This window comes from Toxorhynchites rutilus, chromosome 3, assembly GCF_029784135.1.
Source record: "Toxorhynchites rutilus septentrionalis strain SRP chromosome 3, ASM2978413v1, whole genome shotgun sequence".
Taxonomy (NCBI): Eukaryota; Metazoa; Arthropoda; class Insecta; order Diptera; family Culicidae; genus Toxorhynchites; species Toxorhynchites rutilus.
In genome coordinates, this window is record NC_073746.1 from 324,091,245 (window position 1) to 324,109,233 (window position 17,989).

General features: G+C 39.1%; 1 protein-coding gene across 6 annotated transcripts in view; it reads right to left on the reverse strand.

The window, feature by feature from the left end:
• Positions 1-16,650, reverse strand: part of LOC129778092 (non-canonical poly(A) RNA polymerase protein Trf4-1) — a 141,719-nt gene extending 125,069 nt beyond the window's left edge. For all 6 annotated transcript variants that reach the window (XM_055784762.1, XM_055784763.1, XM_055784767.1 and 3 more), the window contains exon 1: positions 16,085-16,650. The gene's annotated coding sequence lies outside the window, so the exon portion shown is untranslated. The remainder of the gene's footprint in view (positions 1-16,084) is intronic.
• Positions 16,651-17,989: the final 1,339 nt, after the last annotated feature.

Consider the following 17,989-nt stretch of genomic DNA (forward strand, 5'->3'; position numbering starts at 1 on the left):
TGGACATCAAGACAACAGGCAGTTGCAGCGAGTGGCGAGTGGCAAACGCAATCGCAAAACGGCATCAGGTAGCAGAAGAAAAAAGTTTGTTCTTTATACAAACTGCTTTGGTGGCAAATCCAGAATAAGGCGGCATCGAGGGCGTTCGAAATGGTTTTTTTCAAAACCACGAGTACTAAGTTTTCTAAATTGGAACCATTCCATAAAACAAGGCGCTTTTCAGGACCATTAAACCTTCCAAAAAAGAGTTTAGGAAATACAGTTCAATGCTTTCTAAAACATTATCCAAAATAATTATAAAACACAAATTGATTTTTTCATAATTTGTTTGCCAGGATCTGATGAGTATGTGAATTTGGCAGTTGTTCTGAGCTTATTGATAGTTGGGGGCTTTCCTGATTATTCAATTTTCACCAATTCTTAAATTGTTTCCAGATTGAAAGTACAGTAATTTACAATTAGTTCGACATTTAGCTAATTGGACGGAGATGTAATGCGACATATTTAGTTGGACATTTTTGTAAACATAGAGATCCAAATTATGACCCCACATTGAAAGTCGACACTGTACCACTGTCATCGCAAATGTTCAATTACAGGTTAAAATTGCCTCCAATGCGACACTGAGTGGCGCTTCGGCACGTCGCATTGAATGTAATTTACTGTACAACATGTCACAAAGCTGGATGGGACGAAATTTTCCAACTGTGAAAGCTGTGACGAGTGGCAACAAATCGCTAAACAGGAAGGTTTAGCCGAACAAGATGGGGATATCGAGTGATAACAAAACAATAAACTCTTTAGATTGAAGATAATTTTGTGATCCTGAAAAGGACCCTTTTTAGCCTGCATGCTCATCAAGGCAACAATTAGTTTCAGTGAGTGGCAAAGTGTTTCTCCGGCACGTCGCATTAAATGTAATTTACTGAACAACATGTCACAAGCTGGATGGGAAGAAATTTTCCAACCGTGAAAGTTGTGGCGAGTGGCAAACGCAATAGCTAAACAGGAAGGTTTAACCGAACAAGATGGGAATATCGAGTGATAACAAAAACACAACACCAAAGGTTCTTTTCAGAACCATCAACATGTTCATAAAGAGTAAACAGTAAACTAATCCATTTTTCAGGTAGATAGGTAGGTATTCACGTAGGAGGAGAAAATAAAACAATATATTTAAAATATATATTTAACAAAAGCTGTCCCCTTTGTATAGTCCTACGTCACTCCGGTTATGTCCCCGACATTACCCACCCGTCTTTTTTCTTCGTTGCTTTTGTTGGTTGTTTTCATTCTGATTCCCTTTTGTAACGCACTGATGCCACCATTTCCACATTTCAGTAGCTCTCATACGGAAAGCATGGCCAACCAAACGTATGACACCACCTTCTTCACTCTCCAGTACCAGTATACGGAGAGTGTCACCCATATAAGACAGACTTTCAGCGCCTCTTTTTAGAACAGTATGGCCCATATGAGGCTTACTTAATCACGCTTTTACACTAGGGTTTTACCGCTGCTCGATCAAATATCTACTGGAATTCATACAAGCAGTGGGATCCCGTGTTATCGATGTAAAGGAAGTCCTTGACTTCCAACATAGATCTAAATTCCCCATTCCTCATACAATTGTGCATAGACCTTAGCTAGTGATATTCTGTTGGGCTCAGGTCGGGTGAATACGACGGATGTTCTAGTATCTCCCGTGCTATGTGCTACATTATCGTACAACAAAGGTATGGGTTTACTAGTAACTGAGATATGAGATGTGCCCAACTTCTTGACCACAATGCTAAGCTGATCCTAATATCGGTGCCGATCGACTGTCTCGCGTGTATACAATAACTCCCACTGGAACACGGTATGACGATTCCAAAATACGCATAACCCGAAGGAACGATACATGCGGAAGTCTTTTAGAATAGTTTTCGATGGCATACCTTTTCATAACCAGTGGAGTCCGCTGTATTGGACATAAGTCAAAATTTTTGATTCATCACTGGTTACCAAACTGGAAAGGAAGTTATCACGCTCGCTTCTCTCCAGCACAACTTGAGACAGCTCAACCCGTCACTGTAATATAATCGTGGCCATCCTGCAAGATGCACACTCCTTCCGTTCATTTCTTTTGTTATACAGTTTCACTCATTTGCATCCCACGAGTCGCTAGGGTAATTAAATGAATGCTGTAACACAGTAAGGAGCGAATACTGTGGAAGGTGCCCTGGCTCGATAGAGTATCCTTTGAACACCCTCGGCACGGATATCTTAGAACTGGGGTTATCTAAAAAAAACGAGGCCATGTTTTGACTCCAACGCTGCTCATTTTCCGGGTTTGCGACTAGCAATAGAGTTTCTCGATGATTTCATGTTTCCAATCATCAATCGAAGCCCTCTACAGGCTGTGGAAAGCATCTGATAGACGCAACTGCGCCCATCATGCGTTTGCTGGAACACGTCATACGTAGGCTGAAGAGACGGTACTTCCAGCACTCGATGAACGCTTTGTTTGCACCCATCATGCTCGTACGAAACCACCAAATCACAGATTGGTAAAAAAACGTAAAGATAGACACTCAAAATATAGAATATAGTTTTTATCAATAAAATAGTTTAATTCGTCAATCGCCAAGCGAATGATCTGAGCTTCAATCACTGTACCATCCATTGATTTATTGACCATGTTAAAGACTTACAGGCAAATAAGCCTCTGTAATATAAAAATCAGTTAATCAGTCAAGCGCCTCGAAGACGAATGAATCGAAAGGTTTAAAGTCATTGGGCCTGATCACGAACGTCACTTCACGGTGAAAACGGAATGAAGTGTAAATAACTTTGCATACAAATCATCACGTTTCCACCGTGAAGTGACGGTCGTGGTCAGGCCCATTGTTATCAAATGAAAGAAGAAGACGTTACCGCGAAGGTACCCATAGCTCTAACGGTTACGCATCCGCTTATTAAGCGAACGACCGTGGGTTCAATCCCAAGACCCTCCATGGATTGACAAAATTTTCAATAGGAGTAGGATTTTGACGTAGAAATACGTCTTTCAGGAAGGGTGCCAAATCAGAAAAAAGATTATGAAATAAAGTAAACGTTAATAACTATTTCCTCTGTGAACGAATTCTCATGATTTGCATACCAATCGAATCGGAAATTCCCTAAGATTTGTGCTATACGTTACAATTCGCTAATCTCTAAATGGTTTAAATTCATGAAAACTGGAAGAACTTCCTTTTTTCCCATACATTTGTTCTGCTGATTTGTGTGTTAACCCTACCCGTATTTCGAATGCTTATAACTTGAACATTTCTTAGCAGATCGGAAAGATATTTGCATCAATTGATAGGAAATATTTCTACGCGTCTATCACAGTTAGTAAATATTTTTCATGAGATGAACAATTGAATAACTGTAAAATATCAAGCATTATTGAAACGCCCTAACTGCCTCGTTTTGATTGGCCCGATTTACGGTTTCCCCAACACAGACTTCAAAATCGATATACCTGTGGAAATCCGCTCTGCAAATATACATGTAAGTCGGGGGTATTCCCCTCGAGCTGTGTTTCCCTAACACGGACTTCAAAATCAATGTGTCTGGGGGAATCCACTTTGTCAAAACATGCAAGTCGTGGGTATTTTTTTCCCACTTAGCTGTGTTTCCCTAACACGTACTTCAAAATTAATATGCCTGGGGAAATCCGCTTTGCAAATACATGCAAGTCGGGGGTATTTTTTGGTGTTGAGTACTTTTGTACTCGCTTGTCGTTGTGCATAGGTTTCCCTAAAACGTACTTTTAAGCTGTGAAGTCTGGGAAAATCGTCATTTCAGATACTAGAGGTGAATGAACTTTCGCGGCTCGAGAACTACGTAAACATGAGATGTGCAATAATTTCAGAGGGAAATGTAAAATACAATGATCGTTTGACAATTCTTCCATTCACATATTCTGGTAGTCCTAGGCAACATATCAAACGTAAAAGGACGTTCATCAAATTTATTTGTAACGAAAAACATAATCTATTACAAAAATTTCGATGCATTCTAAAATAATATCCGAATTGGTAAACAATTGGATTGCATAATATAATTGCGAAGCTCTACGTCGAAAATATGCGGTCGTGTCCTTGATACAACCCCTTACAATTTTTTTTCAAGGCTAGAGATGAATGAGCCTCGTAGTTCAAAGCCTCTATAATAGTCAATAATCAATCAAGTTTCCGCAGAGTCGAATGAATCGACACATTCAAGGTCTCTGATAATAAGGAACAGATCGAATTGAACCGTGCTCTGCCGTGAAAGTGATTTTTCTTGATGACAATGCCCCGTCACGTCGAAAAAGACCGACTCGATGACTGTTTTGGCTTAAAAAATTAGTTTTTTTTTGCATTCATGAATTACCTGACAGTATTTACATAGTTTGTAAAAAACAAATCAGAAAAAATGGTGAATTGGTTTGCAATAAAAATAAGATGAACATGACGAAAGAAATTCGTTTTTTTCTAATGAAAAAAAATAATTCTCAGTTCATTTAATGTAATTGGGTGGAAATCTTCAAATTTACAATTACTATTAACTAGCTGCTTTATTTCATCAGGTTCATAAACAAATTAAATGGATTGTTTGATCGATGAAACACTCTTAACAAAATAATCGTGCAACTTATTTGCTATTACTTGCTCAGAATGTTGCTATGTGCCATTGAAGGTTTGGACGGCGGTAGATTTTCATGAAAAAATTTTGTATGTCTCCATAACTGCTGTTTTGAAACTGTTTAATTTTCATCTGGAAATGTTCATTGATTATAAATATTTTTTATATCCAGTTCATTTATTTGTAAGGCTCAATCGCATAAGCTTTGCGGAGCCGCTAATTCAAGGTTTGTTTATACAAAGTTTCAACTAATTTCTATGTTTATTAGGATTCGACCGAATACTCGCGGTTTACTCGAGGTTAAAAGGGCAACATTTTTGTGGGACGGGTCAGGTTGGGGATATGGATATGAGGTATCGTTGTCTCAACCGAGGGTTGCCGCACGCACTGTAGCATTGTGCATAATGACCAGGGATAGCATCTGGTGTTCGACTAGTTGTCGAGGGTGGGCGACGGTGAGATGGGGGGACAAGACAAACAAACTAATAACGAAAAAGAAAAACACAAAAGCATTAAATACTTATACTAGACCGTTTCACAAACATATAGATCAACTGCATATAGCAGATGTCGCGAGTTCCCAACACGTCTCTAACAGGAACATAGGGTTGTCTTCCTTGGACCTCAAGGGCATTCAAAAGGTACTCTCTGGCTGCGTAATTATCCGTACATTGCCAAACTGCGTGATCGATGTCATCGTAACCGTTTCCACACCGACAGACGTTGCTTTGAACAAGATTTATTCTGTGGAGATGCACATCTAGCGAGTAGTGGTTGGACATAAGTCTACTCATTACACGAATGAAGTCACGACTTAAGTCCAAACCTTTGAACCACGCTCTCGAAGAAACCTTTGGAATAATTGAATATAACCACCGCCCAAGACTTCCAGTGTCCCAATCGGTTTGCCAACTCAAGAGGGAACTCTGACGCAGTAATTGGAAAAATTCATCGTATGAAATCTGTCTATCAAACAATTCGCCTTCCTGGGCACCCACCTTTGCGAGAGTGTCCGCCTTCTCATTGCCAGGAATTGAGCAATGAGAGGGGACCCAAACAAAGGTTAACTTATAAGATCTTTCGATCAGTGCACTCATCTGCTGTCTCACTTTTGTGAGGAAATAAGATGGGTGCCTACTAGTTTTCATCGACTGGAGAGCCTCAAGCGAACTGAGACTATCTGAGAAAATGAAGTAATGGTCTGCAGGCTTGTTGGAGATCATCCCCAATGCGAAGTCGATTGCTGCCAGCTCAGCAACATAAACGGAACAAGGTTCCTGCAGTTTACGGAAGGCGCTCGAATTTTCATTGAAAACACCGAAGCCAGTGGATCCATTGAGGCGAGACCCACCAGTAAAGTATCTTTTCATGCAATTGACTTTTTGGTACTTTCGGTTAAAAATACGGGGAATGAAAGTTGGTCGAAGCTGATCTGAAATCCCAAGTATTGCTTGTTTCATCGACAGATCGTATTCAATTGAGGAACTGCTGATGGTGAAGTGAGCACGGTCTGGAGTAAACGATGGAAGACAAATATCTGATGAAATATAGTGATGATAAATTCTCATAAACCGAGATTGTATATTTAGATGAAGCATTTTATCAAAGTTTTCAATCACAAGTGTGTTCGTGATACCGCATATCACCAGTATTCTGAGAGAAAGTTCCCAGAATCGGTGCTGTAGAGGAGTTACTCCTGCCAGAACCTCGAGACTCATGTTATGCGTTGAGTGCATACAGCCGAGAGCTATACGCAGACAATGATATTGAATTCGTTCCAATTTTAGAAGGTGACTTTTAGCTGCTGAGAGAAAGCAGAAAGAGCCATACTCCAGAATAGATAGAATAGTTGTTTTATAAAGCGTTATGAGATCTCCCGGATGAGCTCCCCACCACGTGCCGCAAATCGAGCGGAGAAAGTTGACTCTTTTTTGACATTTTTGCTTCAAATACGTAATGTGGGTATTCCAAGTGCATTTTGAATCAAACCAGACACCAAGGTACTTGAAGGTCAATGATTGGGTAATGTTTCTCCCCAAAAGCTTAAGTTGCAATTGGGCTGGGGACCGCTTTCGAGTAAACACTACCAGTTCTGTTTTCTGCGGCGAGAATTCTATCCCTAAGTTCCTTGCCCAAGAAGACAAATTATCTAGGGAATTTTGCAATGGTCTTTGCAAGTTTTCGGCATGGGGACCTCTGACGGAAACCACACCATCATCTGCAAGTTGTCTTAGCGTGCATTGTTCTGCCAAACAACTGTCAATATCTTTCACATAAAAATTATAAAGAAGGGGGCTGAGACATGAGCCTTGGGGTAGACCCATATAACTATTTCTGGAAGTTGTCAGCTGTCCAAGGGTGAAGTTCATTTGCTTTTCTGACAACAAATTGTACAAGAAGTTATTCAAAATTCCAGGAAGTCCACATCTGTTCAGATTGTCTGACAGAATTTCTATGGAAACTGAATCAAAAGCTCCCTCAATATCCAAGAATACTGAAGCCAGTTGCTCCTTGTACGCAAAGGCCAGTTGAATATCTCTAGAAAGCAACGCTAGACAATCGTTTGTTCCTTTGCTCTTGCGAAACCCAAATTGTGTACTTGATAGCAAATTATTTGTCTCGATCCATTGATCGAGTCTTCGAAGGATCATTTTCTCCAGCAATTTTCTAATGCACGAGAGCATAGCAATCGGACGGTATGAGTTATGGTCAGACGCTGGTTTGCCAGGCTTTTGAATTGCTATCACTTTGACCTGTCTCCATTCGGGTGGCACAATATTGTTTTCTAGTAGAGTATTGAATAAGTCTAGCAAGTGTCTTTTCGCGATATCGGGAAGATTTTTTAGAAGAACGAATTTAATCATATCGCTTCCGGGTGAAGAGTTGTTCGATGAAAAAAGAGCCATAGAAAATTCCAGCATTGAGAATGGTCTGTCCAGAGGACCACCGCTCGGAGACGTTTCTCGAAGAATATGTTGGGCTGGAACTGAGTCTGGACAGACCTTTTTCGCGAAATCGAATATCCATCGGTTGGAGTATTCTTCACTCTCGTTGGTAGATGAGCGGTTACGCATGTTGCGAGCTACCCTCCACAAGGTGCGTATTGAGGTTTCACGAGAAAGACCTTCGATGAAATTGCGCCAGTAACCGCGTTTTTTTGCTTTAACTAATTGTTTCAGCTGTATTTCAAGCTTTGAATATTCCTCGAAGTGTGTGGATGTTCCATGTCTGCGAAAAGCTTTGAAAGCATCAGATTTTTTCAAATACAATTTTGTGCATTCATCGTCCCAGCCAGGAGTGGCTGGTTTTCTTTTAAATGAAGCACTTGGAACTTTTCTTTTTTGTGCTTCCAGTGAGCTTTTATACAATAAATCGACGAAGAATCGATATTCTTCCAATGGTGGAAGTATATCTATTGATTCGACACCGATTTTTACCGCCGTTGCAAATTTTTGCCAGTCGATGTTCCTTGTTAGATCAAATGGAACTCGAGATGGTTCAGTGGATTGCGGGCTACACTTGATTGATATATTGATTGGCAAGTGATCGCTACCATGGGGATCATTGATGACCTTCCACTGACAATCTAATGATAGCGAGTTTGAGCACAAAGATAGATCGAGTCGGCTTTCCCGAGCCGGAGGTTTTGCAATTCGTGTCACTTCACCAGTGTTCAAGATAGTCAAGTTGAAATCGTCACATAAATCGTAAAAAATAGCCGCCCTAGCGTCATCATAAAGATCGCCCCACCCAGTACCATGGGAGTTCATGTCACCCAAAATTAGAACTGGGGTTGAGAGAATCGAAATTAGATTCCAAAGTTGACTACGGCTAATGGAAGTATTCGGGGGAACGTATACTGAAGCTATGCAGAGTTCTTTATTCTTTGCAGTTATTTGACAAGCGACGATTTCGACGTCTGATAGAGCTGGGAGAGGAATTTTATAGAAAGAGTAGCACTTTTTGATCCCTAAAAGTACTCCTCCATAGGAATCATCTCTATCCAGGCGAATAATATTAAAATCGTGGAAGTTGAGTTCTGTGTCAGAAGAAAGCCGTGTTTCGGAAAGAGCGAATATATCACAATCATAATTTTGAAGTAAAAATTTGAACGAGTCTAGTTTAGGCACTAGACTACGGCAGTTCCATTGTGATTATAAATATTTATTGTGCTCGATCGAATACACGTTCCAAAAAATATTAATTCAAATAATTCATGCTATCAAAAAAACTCAAATAATGATACCCATCGAAAAACTTCAACGAAAAATCATAGTAATTATGAGCCTAGAGCTGACATCCACTTCTGGTTGGAAAGAATATGTAAACAAAACTCATCTAACCCAACCAAGACCAGCTAAGTCAATAGACTCGCATCGAATATTCAGTGTTTCTTCTACTGTCTCTTGTTCCGATCGCTACAAACACACTCATGGAATGCTGGAGGAGCTACGCGTTTGACGATTTCCTTTCTCTTCTTTTGGGGCGCACACACATGTGCACGTGTTCTGTCAGTCAATTCACCATCGCCGCACACTGCGAGTGGAAATTTTACTCACCGATACTACTAATGACGCCTATTTATACTTTTCTTCGTGCCTCACTTACACTCGTTCTTACTTTTTCGCAAATTTGCACTTCTTGTTTGATTTCGCAAATATAGTTTTCCTTCACTTTGTCTACCCATTTAACGGTAGACGAATTTTCGACCGATTTTGCAGCACGCAGCACTTGCCGCAGTCATTCAACGAAACAGAAAATACAAAGGAATTACGCCCCAGACGGGCAACGGCACGCACTCCTGATCTACTATATCTTTTCAAAAATCACATGGTCCGGAGTAATCCAGTTTCTTTGGCTGTTTAGTGAAGTGAAGTAATTCTAAGCTGCATGTTCTACCAACACATATCACACACAACACACCAAAAAACACCGATGACGATGATGACGAAGATTACTATCTCCGATGTGAAGGGGCACGGTGTTTTCTCGCTGCGTTATGCCGTCCATCCGTCCGTCGGTTCGTTTTTGACAGCCATGTGAAACCACCCAATGCCATGCGGTGCAGTGCGGCCAGAGCAGTGGAGAATAGCTTGCAACGATGAACATAAACAAGTGCCCTGATACGTTAACATGGATATGTAAGGTATGTGGACAACCACATGGACAGAAATAGCACGATTTCAGACAACATAGGCTGGCGAATAAAAATTTTATTAGAGAAGTGTTTTATTTGGGACGAGGTGAATGCACTTTCGGAACTTGATGACAAAGCGCGAGTCTTTGTTTTCTTCGTCATTTCTTGGGAAATTCTGTGTACCGATCTCCAATTTCTTCCGAATTTCTTTACGTTGTCTTCTGCTAGCTTCTTCAAAATTGTTCAGTCTTTTAACAGTGGATTGCTCCACCCTCGTTTGTGCGAAGTTTTACCAGCATCCCATGATCATGTAGTCTGATGGCTACATGAAATCTTGCCGAAAAAAAGCAGAAACTTAGTGATAGTGAGGTTCATCTACCAATGATCTTCCTATACAACCTCTTGGGAAATATTGGGTTGACTGGAAAGCTCGTGCGGATTTTAGGGAGGTGCTTGTTCCACAATATTTCGTCAAAAAACTGCCAGTGTGTTTTTATACTATCCAATAAGTCGCAGATCTTGCGCTTAAGAGAATTTTGCAGTGGATTATGTGATAATTTTAAGGTGGGTGAAATAGCACATCCCAGCCAAACTCTAAAATTGCTTGCCGAGTTGTCAAAGAGACATGATGTCTTAAGTTACTCTATTCATATTAATTTTTTTATTCATTATCACCGTCTTCGATTACTCGCACAGACTGAACTATTTTCCTTAAAATCTAATTGGGAGAATAGGATTATTTCTAAAAACGTTTTTGCTCGAATTGAATTCAAATCCATCACATACACAATTAAACAGACGAAGACATTAATCAAACGGATTGTTGTAGCTATAGTTTGTTCTATTATATGGAACAACTAATAGTGAAGTGAATATAATAGTGAATAGAACTCAGAAAACGACGGAGAGAAATCTTAAAAGATACTTGTGAAATAAATTCCGGGAAACCAATGGATGGCATTATGTCAATGATAAACATCCTCTGCAATGTAACGCACCTGGTTAATAATGGTTCTAATCCTATCTACACTAGTCGGAATAAAGTGGAAAATATATGGGTCATTCCAGGGAAGTAAACTCAGACAAAAAAATTATAGGAGGTTGTGTCCAAGATACGACCGCATTGTTGACGTAGAACTACGTTGTTATTTTATGTAAGTCGCTTGTTTATACCTTCGGACATTATTCTATAATGCTGTGAAATTTTAGAAACAACTGCTTAGTAGAATAATGTCTGAAATGATTTTTTCATTGTAGAATCAGTTGACGATAATTGATTGATGATTCATTCTTGCCCTCGCAAAACAATCGTATGTCGCAATTTATTTCATGTCAATGCATTGAAAATTTACCTCGAAGGCTATTCCGGTGGCCTTTTTCGAAATTGACATAGACTCGGCTACAGTCGATTATATACATGTTGCACCAGCACCATTATTCCATATCTCATAACTACATCAATATATCTTTGGCACCGCATGTAAACAACAACAATGACAACACTTGCAAGTATCAAATATCATGCTACATGTTATTTAGTATTGCCTTAAAGGAATCGCACCTCTAGACATCGTTCGTACAACGTAAACCAAGCCCAAACAAGCGTTCGCCACAACATGCATACAGAGCCATACATTGGTGGCTTGAAACTACTAGGAATATAAACACTTCTCATCATTTTGCGCTATTCTCAAAAGAAACGCTTCTGTTAATATTAATGGCCTCGAAAAAAGTTGCATTAGTTTCTCATGCTCGAGAGAAGCGCAGCTGTCACCCTTAGTGGAGGAAGTTTTGCTACTGGCAAGCAAAACCTAATCACATACAAAATTCCAAAACATTTACTTTCTTGATGACTAAACAAGAAAAATAAACTCTTTTTGTTAATAACAACCTCGAAAACAGTAGCAATGCTTCATTATGATCAATATTAGCGCAAATGTAATCCTAGTTGAAGTCAGTTTTGCGACTGGCACGCGAACCCAAATAACTTATAACATTCCAGTAAGACATTCAGGATGCTTGGTATTCCCAAATAATTTTTTGGTGCACAACCTTAACGTCTGCTTCGCCATAACGTCAGTTTAATGCATTGATGCATTCTCAAAGGCACCAACGAAGCCCTTATGATGACGAAAAACAAACAATGTTAACTGTTTGGAAAAATACTGAATTATGCCACACAGCTTGTACTCTGCTGTAACACCCATCGATGCGAATTCGCTGATGAGTTTGTCAAGAGCGACCGCCTTCACCACCAGCGGGGGGAGCTTGATTTTGGTTGCTGCCTGGGCGTTTACATTTTCGACCAACGCGCCAAAATCGCCTACTTCGCTGTTGTTCGGTGCGGTATCACATTCGCGAAGGCTCGGTTCAGTGCGAGCGCTTTTCACTGCACCAACATCGCGTGCATCATTAGATGACGCTTGCCTCGAAATTTCATTGCCCCTGGCAATGCGTCCGTTTTTTGCAGGACTCGAGCCTGCCTTCCTCTTCTTCTTGCTCATCACACACTACGCGAAGCGTCCAATTTATGTCGCGGTAAGAAAAACACACGATACGAATAACGCGAAAAACGAACAGAAAAACCAAACAACGATATCCAACATGGATTACCGCTGGTGGGGTCCAATTTTAGATCGAAGCGCAGCGAAAGCAAAGTGAACTGGATTACTCAACAGTCCGATACCGAATGAAAGTTTGCCTCAGCGAGATCCACTGTTTATACTCTAGGCAAGTATTCCCCTCCATTCTTCTTCTTTTCCTTTGTTCACGGAGACTCTAAATCCTACGATTTCCCCTCCGTTGGTCGTCGATAAGTTGCTCGTTATTGATAGCTCTGTTCGGGAAAGCACTCAAATGGACAGAATAAATGTATGGGAAAATAGAAATACTTAAAGTTTTCATGAATTTTAACCATTTACTAACCAGGGGATTCTATTGTATGGCATATTGAACAAATCTTACGGAATTTCCGATTCGTTTAGTATGTAAATCGCCAAAATCCGTTCGCGTCAAAAATAGTTATTAACGTTAACTTTATTTCATAAAAACGTGACCTGTTTTCTGATTTGACACCCTTAATGAAAGACGTAGTTCTACGTAAAAAAAACCCGTTCAATCGTCAAAGCATGAACTACATCGAAAAAAGGCCAACAGGAACAGCATATGCGTGACGACGGCGGATGAGTCCCAGCACGGAGGAAACTTTGGCAGTCATAATGCCCCATTTCATTGTCATCAATGGCGGCACGAGCTTCCCGGGCGCCTCAAAGAAGCAAGTTTCGAAAATTCTCACATTTCATACTACTAGAAACCCTCCTCCAGAGATACGACTAGTGTTTGTCTTCCATTCAAAGAAGATGGATCGGAACCCGCAATTAAGAAAACAATACCGAACATTTTTAATATTACAATATTCACAGTTTGTGGTGGTATCTTCATCCTAGTGGAATGAACAATCCTCTATTAACAATAGAAATAAATCGAACGCTAACAGTTTATGTGCGTTTCTTTCAGTATGTAGAGTAACAAAGAGGTAACAAAGGAAGGCTAGCGCAACTTGTAGAATTCTGGCGAACATATCACTAGCCTATTTTTATGTTCGCCAGAATTCATTAACGGAGTCAATATATGTATCTCTCATACGCTAGACATTGATTTCCTACTGAACTCTTCACACGAACTCGATGCATCTTATTCGTTTTTAATTAGTTATTACTCTCTTAATAGTACTTTTCTGTAATAGTGGTTTAAATTAATACCACAATCAGAAAAAATATATTACGGTAGAACCCCGATTATCCGCGGAATAGTCTGGCTAGCTCACTGCGGATAACGAAAATCGCGGATAAACGCAGTAAACGACTAAAAATGAGTTCCAAACACGAAAAAAAGAAATTTCATCATGAAAACTATGTCTTATCAATACTTTGCGCTGGACGGAATAAATAGAACGAGAATGCTTGTAAGAAAAATAAAACGATATTGTTATTTACGAGCAAAATACATGTAACGCAGGGTTTATTTTGTTGATGTATACTCAATTTTGGGTTAAAAATTAAATTAGATTTTCGTAGTTTTAAAGTAGTTTTCTCTGAATGAACATTATGAAAAATGTTCTTGCATGAAACCTATGTGTTGTCCAAATAGAAAATATGAAAAATTGCACATATTGTGTGCGCATCAAATTATTACTTATACTTTTGTCAGCCGATAATGTTTTCACATACAGTTCGCGACTTTTAAAGAAGAAGCAGCTTATCTTTCCCCACTAAATTTCAAAAATATGAATCCAACGATATCAATTAATAGCTGTCTATTGATGTTGGGTTCCAGCTAACATTCTATGTTGTACTTAATATAGCTGAACGAAAGAACGAAAGAACGGTTCAAAAGAACTGATTCACTCAGATGAACGGTTAGTGACTGAACCGTTCATCAAAGTGAACTGTTTTGCCCATCTCTACCGTAAAAGACAAACCTCTCTTACACATCAATGTTATCTTCTGTTATTTTATGTCCAATTCATATCTGGAACAACTCTTAATTTCTCAATTAAAATTCTCACATAAAATTAGAAAATTGCATTCTGCTTTAATTTGTAAAATTGGTAGAATTGATAAAAAAAATTCTATTCGTCATAGTCACCGAACATTACTCCTACAGGACGCCATTTGTTCCTGGTTTAGTCTTACACTTCACTTTTTATTGAAATGTCGAAAAATGTTTCAATTCTTGAATGTTATAAACTGTATCAATTGTTGTACAAAAATTTAAAAATCGCAAAAATAATGTAAAGATTAATAATATGTTAATATAAACGAAAACATTCGTCAATAGATGCGTATTTGTATTATAGTTAAAAAGTCTTACAAACAGGCTGCCCTACACATTCGCGACGTCTTGAAACCTCACTCTATAGATGCCAGGTTTGAAGACATGTCTTTATTTTGAAAACATTCGATTTGACACATTTTGGAGACATTATGAAGTATGTGAAGACATTTCAATATGTGTATGTGTACGTGGATTTTTGGGAGACATTACAGTGGAACTCCGATTATCCGCGAGCGAATTTTTTTTTTATCGGTGTCACTTATTTTTTCCTTAGTAATCAATGGAGACTTTTGTATCGGTGTTATTCACTCTGACATCTTCACAAAACGAAGGTTCTCCGGTTTCATACCGTTTCAATAATTAGTTATGGATATGGTTTGAGCTCTAACCAAAATTTCAAAGCTGGAATAAACAATTTAAGTTATTCACAAACATTGTTTGACAAACGCCAGTCATCCATTCTTGGCATTTGAATCTTTGTACAGCCCACCCTAATGGAGCACTTTTCAAAGTTCCGTTTTTGCGGAAGAATTTAGACAACATTCACTCAATCAACGGTTTATCAAGCCAATTATTATTTCTAAACTCATAAAATGTAGTTCACAGTGACGCAATACATTCTTGTTGATATTCATTGAAATGAACTTTAAAACCTCAATGTAAGCTTAATGATACCAATTAGAATAAACATTGAATAATTAATCAAACATTGTTCTGAATTAGGATATTAATTTCAGCTTCCTTCAACATGATTGTGAAGATATTTGAAGACTTTTTTTTTCGTACCATGTAAGACATCTGAAAAAATAATCTGACATCCATGCCTCACATCAACACTTGAGGAAAAACTTGACATTTGAAACACAACTTTCCGACCAAAGTATTGACATGTACCAAAGGTATGCTACATTTTATGTATCGCATACGAACGAGCTACCCAATATTGAATGAGATGTTTTGTTTACATTTTTATTTCAATTTAAACAATTGAAATCCGTTTTTTTATTAATTGAGCTCACTGAAGGTACGAACTAAAAAGTGGTAATTATTTCCAAATATTTGGCAGATAGACAGAACGCGTTCGATTTAACTATTTGAAAAAACTTGATAAGATATTTGCTTCCTAGTGAAGCCATTTTATACAGATCAAAATGCAAAATATGTGGCAGTTTTGCATTATTTCTTACTATAACTTATATTAGATTGTGCTCATTCAGAACATCGAACCTCCATCAACATTTTTCCATTAGTTAATTAGCGCGCTATTTGAATTAAAAACTAGTAATAGCTACCAAAATTACAAATTCACATTTAGTAAATGTCAAACCTCTTTGCTCTTCGACAAACACACATTTGCACGCACCACTGTCAAAGTCCAGACACACACACATACAATGAATACAAGAGAGAACAAATTAATAATAGTATTTCCCTTCCACCACTACACACTACCTCTTCAACAGCTACCGCTCCACCAGCTGCGCTCCGACTCCACAGCTCAATCACTAATCGAGAGAACAAAAAGATGTGGGGGAAAATCTTTTATTTTCCTAGTATAGATTCTTCCGTATCACTCAAGATGAACACAGCACTTCTGGGCTTAAAACGCACGACTTTCTTCTGTTGACTAAAATGTTTTTCAAAACTTTCTTTCATACGCCCCACAGCAACGAATGCAAAAAAATCTTCCGCCACTGCACTGAGGTAAAAAAAAAAGCCAAAAGTAAAATGGTGTGCAACGACGACACCAAAGTAGAACTGCCAGAAACTAGAGAACCGAAATTGCGCACACAAAAACACACTTGGCTTCCGGATCGGCCAAGCGCGACAACTTGCTTCCGTCAGGGCACAACGGGGCACGTGAATGTAACGATCCGATCGTGGGACAGAACCCGAAAATCTGTACTACTCTGCACACCGAAAAGGAATTCCGCGAGGAAAATTTCATCCGCGAGTAGGGTTGAGATAAAAAAATATGAGGAGCTAGCTGCTACTGCTGCTGCACTCCGCGATACGCACGGTATGACGGCGATGGGCAAAGGATAGAGCGTGACACACCACCGAACAATGGGTTAGAAGAGGCGAGCGAACACCGTGGCAACAGCATGGGTCCTCAATTGGCAATCTAGGAGTGAGGGAGAGGCATCATTCTATATCCCGTTCTCACTGCAGTGACTTTCGGTACCATGAAATGAAATGAGGGAAAGAAACAGACTGCGTGATGCTGTCATTTTGAGCACATTCACCGCGGCTCCGCGGCTGAACTTCATGCGAAGGCAGCGCTACGTAGCGGCGCTCCCGAGAAGCTCTTTGACAGATTGGCAGGATACACTTAACGAAAATAGAGGTTGAACAAAGCGCAACATGATATTTTCATATTCGAACGGCTGTAACTTTTCGGTGAAAGAACATCTAGAGAATAAATACCCACTACCTGAGGCTATTAGCTCTTAATTCTATAATAATCTTCCACTATAAGGGTATCTGCTATTAACGGCATCAGCGGCCAAGCTGTATTTTTTTTTTGACGAAAGCAAACAGCATAATTTTAATCTGGCGTTAACACTCCTATACTCGCGCGAAAAATCGTATCTCGTGTACTCAAAGACTGTGCGCGTCTCTGTAATATTGGTATTGTGTATTTGTAGACGTTATTGGTATTTATTCAAAGAAAAAATATAGTTGAATGAAAAAACACCTGAAAATATTTTTTTCTTTAACTTCATTCAGGTTTAAAAGTCATTTAATTCAGCCACCTCATTCATTCTCGTTCTATCAGACCTATGCGCGAGTATATGAAGGCTTAAGAACTCCCAATGTTCAAGATTTTTTTTCATTCGAGCTTCTGTTTTCGGAGATTATCTGTGCGAAAAATCGAGCATTCCCAGCAAACATTAAATCGCATAACAAGCGTATATATAACATCATATGCCCTGAAATTTGGTTGGCATATAATGCGCCTAACTGGCATATGCATGCAAAAGTGGAGGCCATATACATACATGGCAAATGCTTACCGAATTTGTTTGGATGGATATGCAACTTTGACCGGCTATAATAGCGATTATGTTGGAATTGAATTGCGATCTAATATGAATATATTCATGAATTGTCAAAGCACCAAATACGACTTTTGCCATACTCATATACGATTTATTACAGACACAGATAAAAAAAATGGCGCAAAATATTTTCTTGAAATTTTTATTATAGCCTCACGAATCGCCATTTTTATATATGAGTATTTATGTTCGTAGAAATAATAATTGTTTGATTAACTTGTGTTGGGAGTGGAATATGAATGTTTAAAATTGCACAGATTGATGTTTGGTGAAAACTCCGATGTGGGTTCGAGCT